Raw genomic sequence first — 13,371 nt, 5'->3', positions numbered from 1 at the left:
AACCCATCTAGAGAAAAGCCAGAAAAAACATCAAGCTTCACAAGACGATAAGTCCTGGAGAAATTTGCAGCACAAAATGTAATGATCACTTAGGATAGAACGAGTAAGCATGAAGAGTGACAGGTTGAAGAGGTACAAACAGCTGAAAAGCAAAAGGTTATCTAACCACAGAGCCATATTAAAGGGACGTAAGCACAGATATAAGAAGAGACACCACCCTCTCCAGGAAACTGCAAAGCCAGAAACTCTCCAAGTCAAAATTATATTTTTTTAATGGGTAAGCGAAAGACATTGAGAAAGGATATAAAATCCCAGGGCATGGGCTGAGTAGGAATCTGTTACTCGGTCAAGTCCTACTGAAATAAAGCAAATGCGAAGGTTAGTCAATACACTTTCTCTGTAATGTGACTAGTTCTTGTTTGTTTGTTTTTGGTTAAAAGTGTGACAAGCCTTTTCTTATACATCAGCACACACACATGCGTGCACATACACCTTGATTTACTTCCTCTCTTTCTCAGTGTCCTCCTTACTACATCCATGCGTGGCGCTATTCACTGACTTATTAATCAAATCAATATCAAACAGCAATTGGTGCTCCAGTAAAACCTGAAATCTCCCTCCCTTTCTTGCTTACATTCTGATTTCACTTTTTCTCCAAAGTCCATGAGAAGTACTTCTCCATGGGTTAACTTTTCTGAGTTTTTATATCAGAACAGACTGTGTGTCCTTAAAGCCTGTTAAATTACCTTGACTTTGCTTCTCAGACACATCTGCTCTTTGCTTCCCACCATGTGGGTTAGATTGGTGTGCCTGCCCTACCTGGCTGTGACCTCAGAAGGATAAAGGGTTTAGAATATGAGTTTCCAAGGAGTGACATTATTTTGTGAGTTTTTCTCACATCTGAACTCACAGCAATTACACGAGTATGAAGTGAACTCTCTGCCAATGTTTTACAGCAAATTAATTAACTCATGACTGTATAAACAGCACACATACATAGTGTTGGATTTGAACCAGAAAGTCCATACCAAAACTTGACTTTGCCTCTCCAAGACTTTCTATAATGTAACGTATATACAAACCTATTTATTTTTTATTTTAATATTTATTTATAGTTTTATTATGTACCCAAAACTGGCCTTGATGCCACTACCACATAGTTGCTGGAATTACAGATGTGTGTCACCATACCCCATAGAAATAAGAATTCCTGCTAAGAAAAATCCAAATTTTTTTTATTTATTTATTAAAGATTTCTGTCTCTTCCCCACCGCCGCCTCCCCTTTCCCTCCCCCTCCCCCCAATCAAGTCCTTCTCCCTAGTCAGCCCAAAGGGCAATCAGGGTTCCCTGCCCTGTGGGAAGTCCAAGGACCACTCACCTCCATCCAGGTCTAGTAAGGTGAGCATCCAAACTGCCTAGGCTCCCACAAAACCAATAGGTACAGTAGGATCAAAAACCCATTGCCATTGTTCTTGAGGTCTCAGTAGTCCTCCTTGTTCGCTATGTTCAGTGAGACCGGTTTTAACCCAGGCTTTTTCAGACCCAGGCCAGCTGGCCTTGGTGAGTTCCCGATAGAACATCCCCATTGTCTCAGTGTGTGGGTGTACCCCTCGCCGTCGTCCTGAGTTCCTTGCTCGTGCTCTCTCTCCTTCTGCTCCTGATTTGGACCTTGAGATTTCAGTCCGGTGCTCCAATGTGGGTCTCTGTCTCTGTCTCTTGTCTCCTTTCATCGCCTGATGAAGGTTAATGTTCAGGAGGATGCCTATATGTTTTTCTTTGGGTTCTCCTTCTTATTTAGCTTCTCTAAGAACCCGAATTATAGGTCATGCTCAACTTCCTTAGCGATCAGGGAAATGCAAATCAAGACAACTTTAAGATACCATCTTACACCTGTCAGAATGGCTAAAATCAAAAACACCAATGATAGCCTTTGCTGGAGAGGTTGTGGAGAAAGGGGTACACTCATCCATTGCTGGTGGGAATGCAAACTTGTGCAACCACTCTGGAAAGCAGTGTGGAGGTTTCTCAGGAAATTCGGGATCAACCTACCCATGGACCCAGCAATACCACTCTTGGGAATATACCCAAGAGAGGCCTTATCATACAACAAAAATATATGCTCATACCAGCATTGTTTGTAATAGCCAGAACCTGGAAACAACCTAGATGCCCTTCAATTGAAGAATGGATGAAGAAAGTATGGAATATATACATATTAGAGTACTACTCAGCAGTAAAAAATAAGGACTTCTTGAAGTTTGCAGGCAAATGGATGGAAATAGTAATCACTATCCTGAGTGAGGTAAGCCAGACCCAAAAAGAGGAACATGGGATGTACTCATTCATATTTGGTTTCTAGCCATAAATAAAGGACATTGAGCCTAAAATCCAAATTTTTTGAAGGTCAACTTTTCTTTTTCGCCACTGAGTAAAATAATCCCAACTAAGTAGATGACAGTTGCTACTAAATGAATAAATTTTCTAGACCCAAAATTTACATACTGAAGCCCTAAGCCACAACATGGTGATATTTGGAGATGAGGACTCTGAGAAGCAATTAGGATTAGATAAAATCATGAGTAGGGGTCTTTACTAGGACATTGAGAAGACACTCCTATAAAAAGAGATACCAAAAGTTTTCTCTCTTCTCTCCCCTGTACAGAGGAAAAAAGAAATCATAAGAGTATGTAGCAAAGTCCCTTCTAAAAAAAAGAAGGGACTTCTAAATAAAACATATCTTGCCTACACTTAATGCTTGGAGACCCCAGCCTCGAGAGCTTTGAGACCTAAGTACCTTTCCAGAAGACGTTTGCCACTTATTATTTATTTATATTTGTGTATGTTGTCTGAGTGTGTGCACATGTGCTTGTACCTATGCATGTGTACAAACGTGAAAGGGAGTATCGGATGCCTCAAAGCTAGAGTTATAGGTATCTAAACTGGCGTGAGACTGGGTACAGGGTAACTGGTCCTCATGGTTGCTCAGCAAGTACTTGTATCATTGACCCATCTCTCCAGTGAAGAATTCAGTGTCATATTGAAACTTCCTGCTCTGTAATAATTTGTTACAGTAGCTTGAATTAACACAATGTGTGTAAATGTGGGCATGAATGGATGTATGAATGAATGAATATAAAAACTGTGCTTTCATAAAATAGGAGCAAATCTGGAGTGCAAATCAAAGAGGAGATCAAAGATGCTTGAAATATGTCAGAGTTGCTAATTTTGCAGGAAACAACCTGATTCTTAAGATCACCATATTCCAGAGCTGCTGAATCTAGTCCTTAGGTGAGATTTACTTCTAAATTAAAGAAAATAATGGAGAGAATTAAAGTATATATTAAGAGGCTACAGCCCCAGGATATACCTATGACAAGACACGTTACCTTCCTAACAAACACTCCCTTGCCTCCTATAAAAAGGAACATTGGTGATCCCAATATATCTACTTTCTAGCTTTGTTGTGGTGATCAAATTGAGTTCAGTGGATGATATTTTGAATGTCACTAAATGCCAATAAAATGTAAGATCTCATTGGTAATGCCATGACATTAAAAACCCACAAATTTTAGGTTAGAGATATGGCACATACTGCTCTTCCAGAGGATTTGAGTTTGGTTTCCAGCACCCACACGGGATAGCTCCAGGTCCAGGGGAATCTGGCAACCAGCAACACAGGCACACATAATTAAAATAAAATAAACCTTTTAAAAGTTTATTTAAACAGCATGCTCTGTTTTGAAGATAGATGTCTTATCAAGGTTTTCTTAACACCTAGAAACTGTAATCATCCTAGAACTTACCAAGAACATTAATTGTTCTAAGTCAACTAAACAACCCAAGAAGCCATCTTCTATCCTCTATAGGAAAGAACCCATCCTATAGAGACAAAGGGAAGGTTGAATGGCCACAGAACACACCACTGGTACAAATGGGTTCTCAACACTGGCCCACTAGCAGGGGTTTTTAGTTAACCCCACTAACACATAAACGTGTATTCTCTCATCATCAAACATAGTAGGTTTTATTTTTGAGTAAGACCCGATTTCCCTTCTGATAGTCAAGCCAATAAAAATAACATATGAGAGTTTCGGAAATTTTCCAAGAACTGCAATTTAAGGTTAAATATGGAGCATTCTTATTGGTAACTTTCTTCAGTGTGCAATTTAACAAGAAACCCCTTGTCAATTGTTAATGGGTCCCTAGTTAATTAAGACTGAAAGAGCATCTGTATTGTTATTTCATCTTCCATGAGGCTTCTTTGAAAGCACTATGACTCTAAAATATTTTATGCTAGTAAACATCAAAAAAGGTATGTGATTCTGCATATTTTGAAGCTTGGGTCCTGGCATAAAATAACAACTGGCGCACATGTTCCACATCTGTAGGTGTTGCTTATTAAGCAAGTAATGAGATGGGAGGTTTAGATTGTATCTAAGTCTCAGGAGAAAGGATGGTGGTCAGGTGGAGAATTTAAGACGGTAGAAGGTAAGACGAAATTGCTTCACTAAGGACCGTCATTCTATGAACTATGAGAGGAGCAAGCAAGGGCACTGATGGCCTCAGAGACACGTGAATGACACATTATTGTTCAAGTTATATTGACAGTTTAATCTGAATCCTAGGCATGTAAAGCTCATTGGGCATTCAGAGACCAGGTGTGCTTCTTAAAGATGCTTGCTATATTTTAAATAGCTCGTTAAGTCTGCCTTAATGGGAGGACATGGGGAGAGTAAGGGGAAAATTCAGGAAAAGTTACAAATTTTACTCCCCAATCTTATCATTTAAGACTGTCAGTTAAGTAAAAAAATAAATAAATAAATAAATAAATAAATAAATAAATAAATAAATAAATAAATAAATAAAGCCTAAGCCCAGGAGGGTTCTTGAGCTTGAGGAGAAGGGTCTGAGGCAAGCCTCAGGGCCCCAGGGGCATTCCTATTCTCCCTGCAAAGGTTTCCACCTGGGAAGCCCCGAAGGAGTTGAGGTCATGCTACAATTTCAGGATCACAGGGAGCCCAGGTGAGAAGCCTTTGCTCTCAGCATGAGCTCATGGCCTCATCCTGGGATTGCTATGCTGCTGCCCCTGGATAGATATCTCAATAACCACGGTGAGTAGGCAGATAAAAGCCAGCATTTAGTATTCATCTGTCTGAATGAAAAATACGCCAAGCCCCGATATTTGCCAAGTCCAGCTCTCTTCTGCTGGTCCAATGTATTATGCATGTGATTTCTGCCACTGAGCTGACAATTAAAACCATGGAGAAGAATTTAGGTTCTTCCTGGCTCACACAGTCAGTAGGCTTCATTGGCTTAAATGTTGTCACAATCAAAATCATGGAGTCTCAGCTCTCCCTGTGACATAGTTAGCAGATCCTCATGACTTACATATAAGGAAAATTAAGGTAAAGGACCAATGGGTCTCCAACAATGAAAACTCTGGGGCTCTGAGCAAATCAGGCTATTGAATCCTTATATAATACACATACTTCTATGTGCTGGTTTGGACACAGAAAAAGTCACAGTATAGCTAGATTTTTATTGTGGTAAACTGTCAAGCTATACGTCAAGACCATTATACCATGCTAAGTTCATGGTATAAGTAAAAATGAACCAACATTGTTTCCTTTACCTGTGAGCAATGAAATTATTCTTTATTATATAAATGTTCCATAACTTTCTTTAGAATCTCGGCATCAATTAAAATTGCTAAGCTCCTTGTACGGGTGAGAAGGTAGAAATTAATAGTCCCATTTGCAGGTTGGCGCACAAGTTTACACCACTATATCCCGCTCTATCTAATGCAAATACACCTCCATCCCCTGGAACACCCTTGAACTGAGCACCAAGGAATCAGTTTCCCTCTTTTAGTAAGCCACTTCTTGGGTCTGAATATTTTAGATTTTCGGGAGATACAAACACACATAGAGAGAGAGCTCTGTATTTTATACATGTGCTTGTGTACCTTAAAGGTGATAAAAGGTTAAATTATTATAAATGTGAACAGGTAACAACACAACTATAAATATCAGTTGCCGCATTGTCAGTTTTTAGACAGTGTCTCACCATGTCGCCCTGTATGGCCAGGAGCTCACTATGTAGCCCTGTCTAGCCTAGAACTCAGAGAATCTGCCTGCCTCTGTCTCCCTAGTGCTGAGATGAAAGTCAGGGGCCACCAAGCCTATACCATTGCTCTTTGACTAAATAGGTATATGCTTCCAGATAACAACTGCTGCTAGTAGGCCCTCACTCACAGTATCTTTTTTTTTTAAACATCGCGTATATAGTTATTAAAAATTAATTTTGAGAAACACCTGCTTTGCACCAAGCACTCTTCTAGAGGCTGGGAATCGGCAACAAACAAGTTAATACGGTTTCAGCAGGCGACAGAACAAAACTTGGACTTTGAAATATATTTGGAGACACGGCTTAGGTATTTTGTTTGTTTGCTGGCTTATTTATTTATTTGTCTCTGGACAGAAAATCCAACTGTTTTCTCTTTCCCTACCCCAGTTTTAAAGCAAACTGCACGCTTAACTTAACCTGCCCCCTATGGGCTGCCAGCTCTACACAAGGCTCTGTGGAACTGGGCGGGAGGAGATCACATATCTCGTCCTCGGGCTCTGAGTGCAGGATTCTGAGCTGCCAGGGAGCTGGCTCTTTTCTGCCTTTTCTTGGACCCCTCTCTGTGATATATTCATGTATCATCAAATCACGGTTTGACACATCACCTGGACTCTGTGTTTCCAGGAAGTTCTGCAGTGTAGGTCTTTGGGGATTGTCATTTCCACTTGCCAGTGCCATGGCTAGCAAGGTCTGATGCAAAAATCCTTTCTCCAGCATGCCAGTTGGCAAAGGCTAGGTTTTGTTCAGGCAAACAGATTAGCCCTCTAAGGGTTAATTAGGAAGAGAACCCCATTCAGGGCCTGGGATTGTTTACCTCAATCGTTTTCATGCAAACTGCCATGTTTCACTTGGGTCCTAATTGTGCCTGATGGACCTATTATTTTGTAATCAGAGCAGTTCCTTGGCTTGCTCTCGAGGGGTTAATTAAATGGATGAGGTAGTGCCCCGGATATTACTAGCAGACAGGACCACTTGAATTTTTCACCAACCACATTGGAGAGAGTCCCGTTACTATGAACAATCGGGTTTCTCGGCACCAGCGGCGCCTTTCACAGTTGGAGTTTATTAGGTTACTGTACCAAGACAAGCCTGACTGATCCATCAATGCAGTCCTGCCTGGCTTGGCCCTGTTTCTGCTCCAAGGATGCCAGTGCCAATGTACTCTAGAAACCCAGCCTGCATGTAGGCAGCCCTGTCTACTGCGGAAGATGATTCCTGCTCCGGGTTAAATGTGCACACCTCGTGGAAATGCCTGTACCCTCCACGCGACAGCACGTAGAAAAGCAGCAGTCTACCCTGAAACACACTGTACTAAACACAGCAAGAGACCACAATGATTGGTAAGGCGACTAGACGTTTCTCTGGCGTTATCCTGCCGCGGCTGCTGCTACCAGAATCTGACTTGGCGATCCCCAGTTTTCCCCCTCTCATTTCTGTCTCCTACAACTGAATTTCTAGCTTGCGGTTCTTTCTGTAAAATGATCACACTTTATTTTGTCTTCTGTTACCTCTATTATTATTATTTTGCTAGAAGCCTCCAGGGATTTAATAACCAGGAGAGAGTATCGTGTACTGAGACGTGAATGAGGAGAAGGATACGTTCTAGAGCTCACACAGCTAAGCCCTTCTGCATGTGGGACGGGCCAGGGAGCAGCAAACCTGGAGAGAAGGCTATTGTACCTGTGGTTTTGTTCTCAGCCTCACGGCAACCATTAGAGTGAAGCAGTTCCATGTTCTAGAGAAAAGTCTAAGGCATTAGAAAAGCTAATCACAGGCAGCTTGGGACAAGGGCTTACAGAGTATAAACTGTGTTAATTCCTGCACAGTCTTTGTAAGAAAATATGGTTTTTTGAGAGCGGAGCAGCAGCTTGACTGAGGGTGGACACGATACCGAGAGAAGCCCTGAATTTAATGTTTAGTTCGTCAGTGTGTGAGTTGAGTCGCATGGGAGGCGTCACTTTACTTCTCTTAGTTCCAGCCTCCTCATCTGTAGAGTGGCTCTAAGAATAAAGATCTACTTTCTGTCAGGGCACTGATGTGAAAATCTTGCACAATGTGTGATCTATATTATATGGCTATAATATAGATGAATTAATATAATTAATAGATGAATGAAGGATTGACAGCCTTAAAATTTTTTGTAAGATATTAAGTATTTAAAATCATGTGTGAAATTTGAAAAACTTTTAGCAAAGGACAACATTTTATTTCTTCGTCTCTACTGCTAAAAGAATATAAGTTGTTCTAGGCTATGGCCTAGAACTTGTGGATTGTTGCAGAAACTGGTCTGCAACTGAGGTCTTTTTGTCTTGCTCCTAACTATTTCATTTTCACTTCTATTAGACCAATGCTGTTGCATCATTCTGAACCTGTATAGACTTTTGCAAAAAAAAAGATAATGAATAAATACAGTACTAAAATTAGAGTAGGAAATGAACTGTTCATATCAAGGCAGTCTGTGGGAAGAGAAAGTAGACGCGTGGTTGTGTAGGACTGAGGGTTAGTGAGGGTGGAATGGGAGTAAGAATCGGTGAGAAAAGACACTTTGGAGAAATTGATGAAAAGGTAGCAATAGATGTATAACCCTAGAGAAAGCTGACAGACTAAGCAAAAGCAAAACACACTTGAATAAAACATGTTGTGTGTTAGATGTGAATTATAGATCAATATAGGTGTTTTTCAAAGCTTGCATTTAAAAATTAAAACATATATATGTGTGCATATGGGTTAAAGCATGCTATGATGTTAGCTATATCCCAACGGATACATGCCTCTGCATGCAAAATGTTAATCATCATTGAAATATTGTAATGCAATAAAGAAAGACAGATAGTCACTAATCCCATGGTCACCAACCACAGTGCTGGAGAGGACTGTGCTCCATGGGAATACAGAAGGTACATCAGGCCCACATCTAAGTTTGAAACTATCTGTATCACTCTGGCTATGCATGGATTACATTTTCCATCCATTTTTTGCAATGCATAAATATCAGGACTTGATCAAGCTTTCCCCTCTGGAAATTTAGGCAAAGCTCTGGGTGTAAAGACATTCTGCCAGCAAGATAGAATGTCCTTTGTACTCTAGAACTGCCTTCTCTACTCCCACTGGGTTATGGGTGTTCCATTGGTAACAGTAACACTATTTACAGGACTGTGAAAAATACTTTAGCTTTTCTTCTTCATTTTAATACTTATCCCAACAACCAAGGAAGTAACCTTGGCACTGTCCATTTTACACTTGTGGAAAGCAAGGCTTGGAGAGACTAAAACCTGTGGGATGGAAACAGAGAGGTGATGGGGGAGGGACTAGGAGGAGAGGAAGGAGGAGAAACTGTGGCCAAGATGTAAAACAAATTTATTTTTTTAAAAAAAATCCAGGTATTTTATGGTCTTGAACAGTTTGCTGTTTGGCAGTGTAGTTTCTCTTGATTATCTGTTTTCACAAAGTTCGAGCAAGAACAGAGCTTCCAATGGGTATGGGATGATATCTAGTCTGCTGGGATAACCTTCAAAGAGAGCATCAAAAGGGAGATCAATTACTTGTGCCGCTTGTCCAGAGTGCAGCGGGTCTCACAGTTGGTTTATAATTTACCTTACAGGCCTTCCTACCTGTAATATTTTCCATACATCAGCAGGAAAGTTTCCTTTCATTCACTCAGAAAACCTTCAGATTCTAAACAGGTATAAAATATGTAAATATATGTATTTATATATCTGCATATACATGTATATACATATATGTATATATTTATATAGATATATCTGCAAATCAGAAGAAAAAAATAGAGCTTATCCTCTAGAAGGGAAAAATAAATTTAAAACTGTCCATAATAAATAATTGTTATGTATAGTGGTTATAGGAAAGAAAACAGAAAGGAACACAAGCATGTAGCCATGTGTCCTTCCATAACTTGGGGAAAAGGGAGGAAGGAAAGCTAAGAAAAAAATGGACAACAGGTCCTGTCAGAAAGGTGCTCGGGTTGTATTACAGCAAGAAGAAAGGGTAATCAGCTATAAGCCCAGAAGTGTGAGGAACATCATAGTTCCCAAATAAAAAGGGGTTACTTGTGAGAGTTCAGGTTCAAGATCAGTCTGGGTTTCCCTGAGTCTGAAATGCCGGTTACACAGTTCATTTTGGACTTGATCTTAAGTGTGGAGTGTAGCTAACCTTGGCCTGAATATCTATTCTCATTTAACCTCCTTTTGGGTACTAGTGTTTGACTTATGTTATACTCTGTATAAGATCCACTCTCTCTGTATGTTAAACTGACAGAGGGCAGAGAACCACAGCCCTTTCTTGAGGCATGTGGATACACTGGTAATTGCCTTAAGCTCTTACAGCAGATTGCCTAGGTTCTTAATCTTAAAGAATGGGTGAGTTAAGGAAAAGTCAAGAAAATTGAAATATTTCAAAAATGTAATTATAATTGGGTTACACATTCAAATGTGTTCTATGACTGTGTATTCATGCAAATGTTTCTGATAGGGAATTTTTATATAAAGGTATGTGATTGAGATCCCATAAGCCTGATATTTCTTTCCTATCTGCTTTTCTGCTTGCATGCATGAAGAATACCATGGTGTGCTGCATAGAATTCTGTCTAAATGTAAAGCTTGATTATTGGCACCTTTGTTACTCAGAGAGATACTTGGCACCACTGAAGTCTTTAATTCCGACTTTTTAAAGGGGAGGGGTTAGCTCAAAGATCATAAGAGTTACACATCATTCCCAGCATACTTCTGAAGGCTCCTGCCAAAGACTGATTGGCTTCAGTCAATCTCTGTGCAGGGATTGCACATTCTGTTCAGACCCAGGGTTTTCACATATCAGAGTGTCCACATGGGGCACAAGCACAAGTTGTGTAGGTGAGCCACCTGAGCTTTATGTACTTCTTAGATATAGGAGGAGTTGTACTCCATGGAAAAAGCACAAAGGTAGGACAAAATACTCTTAATACTTTCTATCCACCTACCCCAAATCAGTTATTAGAAACCTGCTCTGACAACATAGATTCTTCAATAAGCCTTACTCCCTTTTAATTAAATTATATCCAATGGGCTTCAGATAGAACTAAAGTTTTAAGAGACCAAGTTTTGAGTACATATCTTCAAAAAATGATTTAAAAGCTTAAAACTGATACCACATATGGTTAACGAGACATTTTCTTCCATGAAAACCTAACTTAAACTCAAAAGTTAGTCTCATTTGCTGTGACTAGGATGTAGCAGAAGTTTTTGAGAACACACTGAGACCATGGAAGTCAATGAAAAGTCCCATTCAAAACCCAAAAGACCAGCTCTGAAAAAGTATTCAGATTTTACTGAGCATGAACCTTGAATTCCTTCCACAAGCTCTTACACGTTATACAAAGAGACTTACTGCTAATGCCTTTAGATCCAACACAGGAATTAATACAATATGAAGTGTTACTGAAGTGTGCGATGATTTAAAGTGTGACTAGAACTTGAAGGAGTCATCATGAGCTACCATTTCCCACCTCATGGTCATGCTCGACCAGGATAGCCGTATGCCCCACAGGAACAAGAGATGATTAGCCACTGCCAGAGCCAGGGCACAAGTTCTGGGCCTCACCCTCGGGTGTAAGATCTCTCCATGCCTAAGGAAACATGAACAAGAATGTAAGGCATTAATCTGGCTTATACATAAAGATAAACCCCAAGAAAACCAAGAAAGGTTTTTTTTCAGCATTTTGCTATAAAATATTAAGTAAAACATCACTGGCTTTAGAAATAGTGGGTTAAAATCTAGTTTTTGTTTGGAAGGTTATGTATTATAGGCTTAGTATTTTTATCAAAAGGTGAATTAAATTTTGGTAGAACCTTGTGAGCATCACTCACAATGAAGAGGCAAAGAGAAGGTGTCTGAGACCCTTATAGGCTGGCAGCACTGGCGAAGTGTCCAGGAGCACATGTAGGAAGTGTCCAGATCTTTGGAAAGGCTATATTTCTAAAATTTCAATATGAAGGCCCAAGGAGAAATGTAATGAAAATTTAAGATTCCTGATAATTTTAACCTGCATATAATGATTCTCCTAATATTTCATATTCACAAATAATGTCAATATAGATTTCTGTTTTAAATTTATAAGCATGTTTATTTAATAACCTCTTTACTAAGAGGAAGTCAAACCATATGCCTGTTTCTTATTCTTGCTTTTTTTTTAATTAAGGAAATGAGAGAATTACATAAAAGATTTAAGTATGCTGCGATAGATAGATAGATGATAGATAGATGATAGATAGATAGATAGATAGATAGATAGATAGATAGATAGATAGATGATAGATAGATGATAGATAGATAGATGATAGATAGATTATGTATCTCAAACTTCACTTAATAAATATAACACTTTGATGTTTAAGTCCCATAGCATTTGCTATGTTGGTTAAGTAATACAAAAAGAAGGTGGTGTGTATGTATTTTTGTACAACAAGAACATTTGTGACTACTGCAGATCACAGCAATTCTCTCTTACACCTTTCCACATTTACAGATATTCTAGTAGGGCTTCTAATGAAAGTGTTAAAGATAGGCAGGAAATTAAAATGCAGTCATAAGGAAAAGCTAAGTTGTGTTTAGAGCCTTCTGCTTGTTGAACTGAAGAAAAGAAGACAATATATGACTTGAAGTCTTCTGTGCATTTTTTTTCTAGTGCCCTGTCTTTCATAGTTGGCATTTTTATTAGTAATCGCTGATAGGAGCAGAAAGGACCAGACCCCAAATGCTCTCTGGCTGAATACTTGATGTCTACAACAGGTTCCTCACCCTCTCCACCACAAGCTCCCGACCCCACATCATACGTACACGCAGATCTCTCCCATCAGCAAAGCTGCTCCTCGGTGTTTGCTTCCGTCAGCTGTCTCGCAGCTTGTCTCCACTGTGCTGAATTCTGGGTCAACAGGAAGAGTGTGCTACGGTTTCCACATATAAGAGATGGGCCCAGCTACTGTGAAAATGTCTCAAGGAAGTATCCGTTGACCAGTGGAAGAGGCAAAGTTTCCACTAAACTAGCAGACAGGTCAGACAAGTTCTGTGGCTCCTACAGGCAGGATAGTCACAAGGGCGTTTTCTATAGAATGCCCTCGAATAAATCGCACGAACACTCATAGCACCATGATCTGGAAAGAATGAGCCTTTCAAATTGTGATACAATGGAACTGTGGGTTTCTCCTTCCTCCCTCTAAAATGGATGTTAACTCATTCATTTAACATATATA

Source organism: Alexandromys fortis, unplaced genomic scaffold (assembly GCF_014885135.2).
Source record: "Alexandromys fortis isolate MF-2015 unplaced genomic scaffold, M_Fortis_MF-2015_v1.1 scaffold_2_26212498_36691700, whole genome shotgun sequence".
Lineage (NCBI taxonomy): Eukaryota > Metazoa > Chordata > Mammalia > Rodentia > Cricetidae > Alexandromys > Alexandromys fortis.
This window is presented reverse-complemented; position numbering follows the sequence as displayed.